The sequence below is a fragment of the Bison bison genome, unplaced genomic scaffold (assembly GCF_000754665.1).
Source record: "Bison bison bison isolate TAMUID 2011002044 unplaced genomic scaffold, Bison_UMD1.0 scf7180017864289, whole genome shotgun sequence".
Classification (NCBI taxonomy): domain Eukaryota; kingdom Metazoa; phylum Chordata; class Mammalia; order Artiodactyla; family Bovidae; genus Bison; species Bison bison.
Genome location: NW_011494861.1, coordinates 822,357 through 825,831, shown reverse-complemented (window position 1 = coordinate 825,831; position 3,475 = coordinate 822,357). Strand labels below are relative to the sequence as shown.

At 38.2% G+C, this 3,475-nt stretch overlaps 1 pseudogene; it reads right to left on the bottom strand.

The window, feature by feature from the left end:
* Positions 1 to 2,533: 2,533 nt before the first annotated feature.
* LOC104996044 lies at positions 2,534 to 3,213 on the bottom strand (annotated as a pseudogene).
* Between the last annotated feature and the right edge of the window lie 262 nt (positions 3,214 to 3,475).

Sequence of the window (3,475 nt, the reverse complement as noted above, 5' to 3'; positions counted from 1 at the left end):
GTTTTTGCTGACTGTATAGAGCTTCTCCAGCGTTGGCTGCAAAGAGTGGCCATAAGGGAAGAGAAAAGGACCGTGGACCAAATATCAATGAATGCCAGTATTGTAGGCATGGCTAGGAAAGAGGAACCCACCTTAAATAATAAAGCAGATGAAAAAAAGATGTGAAGTAGGACAGAAACTAAGAGAAGAATTTTTAAAGAAGGAGGAAATAATCAGTCATGTGAAAGCTCAGAGACATGTCTGGAAATGGTGCTCTTATAAATTACATTTCCCCAATTTGATTACAAACTTCTTGTGTCATTGTTGAAGAAAACATGGGTGGAACACTCTCGAACATAAATCATGGTAGTATTTTTTTGTATCTGTTCTCCTAAGGCAAAGAAAACAAAAGCTAACGTGAACAAATGGGATCTAATCAAACCTAAAAGCTTTTGCACAGTGAAGGAAACTATCAACAAAACAAAAAAGACAACCTACCGAATGGGAGAAAGTATTTGTAAATGCCTTGTCTGATAAGAGATAATATTCACAATATATAAGGAACTCATATAACTCAACATAAAAAAAAAACCCAAATGATCTGATTAAAAAATGGGCTGAGGACCTGAATATACATTTTCCAAAGAAGACATACAGATCACCAACAATCATGCACTTCTGGTAGGAATGTAAATTGGTGCAGCCACTATGGAAAACAGTATAGGAGTCCCTCAAAAAATGAAAAACAGAGATACCATAGGATCCAGTAATTTCACTCTTGAGTATTTATCTGAAGACAATAAAACCACTAATTTGAACCAAACAGTTCATGTTTTTCTGATAGCACACTGTTTACCTTTGTGGGAAAAAATAAACAAAAGCAGTCTCAGTGAAAACTGTAGAAAATCTGGAGTTGAGTCCTTTCTACAGATAAATACGCAGTAATTTCTTGGCATGCCATCTCATCACATGGGAAATACTATGTGCTCTATTTACAAGAATGACTTCTCTCGCTTTCTCTCTTACTGCCTTCTAGGTTACTGCCGGAACCTCTTATTTTCTAGGGCAATTAAACATGTACATAATTTATTCCTTGTTGATAAATATAGGAAATGGGCACTGATATGTGATGTAAGGGGAAGATCCTTTATATTGTGTACTGCAAAGAGTGTCTGGTGTCACCTGATTTTCTAGAGCTGGTACCAAGAATTTATAAATGTTTGATTTCTGTGGTCCATAGAGCAGTTTCCACTTGCACTCAGTAGCACTGTGAGTCAGATGACTTTATCAAGTCTTGTCACAGTTCTGGAAATTGGGTATCCCATCAACTACTCAGAAAGGAAAAATATTTCTTATAGTTAAAAACAGGAATAAAAAAAGCTTTCACTTCCTTCAGTTAGTGTGAAATTTATTTACTCAGGCTTGTGAATGCTTGGAAATTGTCTACTTCTTTTTTTTTTTTTCCCATTTAAGCTAGTTATGATTCAGAAAAACATTTAAAAGCCAACTAGAAAGTCTGTGGCTTTGGAAGCCATACTTATACTTTCCCACAAAGGGAAATAGATCCCTATTAGTTAAAAGTCTAGCTTAGAAATGATCACTAGACTATAGTATATTTGTTTGCTTACCTCATTGTCTTTCAGATGCAATAAGATGAACAAAGTACAGTTCTCCCCTTTTTATATTTCTCACTCACCACTGAGTCATATGTATATACAAAATGACCTAATGCAGTTTGTCAGCACAAGAGTAGGTAGGCCTTCAAATTTTCTGGCTTTTATCAAAGTGTAGATTCTTTCATTTTTTTCCTGGGAACTAATTCACTTGGATCCCACTATCAACTTCAGTAGAATGGCTTTCATCTGACATTTTATACATTATACTTCTGCCTTTATAAAGAGCCCTTATGTACATTTGGACAGCATTTTATTATTTTTTCTTAATTTTATTTTTGGTAAAATAAACTTACAGTACCATGGAAACCTTTCAACACGTACAATCACATATTTTTACTATGTACAACTTCCAAAACAAGTGCTTTCAGCTCCAAGTAAAGTGATGTTAAAACATCCTGACAATACTTAAACTGTAGGAAATTTCTTAGATGGCCAATATTTTCCTTAGCTTAGAAAAAAAGTTATACAATTGAAAAATGTAAATAAGACCTTCAGTCAGTTGAGAATTATAAAAATGTTTTCTGAAGTTCAGTCACCTGGATCTTAGGGAATATGGAGTAGTTGTGAGTATTCAACAAGCAAAATGAAAGCTTGTGGATATTAAAACTTGAGTATTTCAGATGAGGTCCTATAGGTTTATGATCAGTCAACCGAAAATAAAAGGTATTCTTATTATGGGAGAACTTGGTATCTGGCTCATATACCATTCTTCTTGGACTCCATTCTCATCAGTGATTAAAGGTGCATGGAATTCTCTCTCTGTCATATAACTTTTTGGTCCTTCTCCAGGATAGGAAATAAGAGGAGAGATTTTACATTGGATTGGTGCATCATTGGCACCCTTCAAGTGGGGAATTGCTGGGAGGCGAGAGCCAACTTCATCTATGACATGGCATAGATGTCTTGAATTGAAGACCCAACAATGATGGAGGGACATCAAAACATGCCTTGCAGTAGTAGAGTTGTCCATTCTGACTGTCTTTGTCCTTCAGTGGGGAAAACTCATCTTCCCGTAATACTTCATATACCACAAACTTTGTGGATTCCATTGTTCTTTCACTGGTTATTATATACCGCAAAAAGATGAATTTGTTGCCATGATATTATTCAGCTAACTATTGAAGCCTCAGGATACACTCTGATTGAATCTGGAAAAGTGTCTTACAGGATGGCAAACCAACATCATACATCCCGTAGGGACATGCAACACTAGGCCTTGTCCCCTGCCCACCAGCTAGAAGAACTGCCACTTTGTTCCAAGAAATCTGGAAAAGTCCTTGTCCTTCAGTTTCCCAGGCCTGCAGCTGATTTGGATCCCTGGTATCCCTGCCCAATACCTCTCAAGGGACAGGTTCCGTTCAAGCATCCACTTTCTCTGGAAGAATGATTAAATCAATCAGTCATCTTTTGGTAAAAGAAGTTCAGCTCCTCAAATTTCATGGCCTAGAGCTCTGCATAAAGTTCTACCTGTTGGGCTTTTTTCCATCTCCTTCCAAAAGTGTAGCAGGTGTTTTTGTCCAGCTTTGGACATCCTGAGTTTGAGGTCATTAACATTCATCATGTTCTGGGAGTCAGGTTTTTTGATAACTGGGGTATAGTTTCTACAGCTGTAAACCTCCCTCAGCCTGAGGCGGCTCCTCCTGGCTCTGGCTCCTTTGGCATGGCCACTCATTGGCATCCAGTGCCAACTCCCGCTCCAAGTGTATACCCTCATCTGGGGCCGGGGCAGCAGGGCAGGTTGGAAGCTGGGGGTGAGGGGTGGATTGACAGCCCCAGTCATTCCATCCACCCTTTGCTGCAGTGAGTGGTTGCCTTGGACA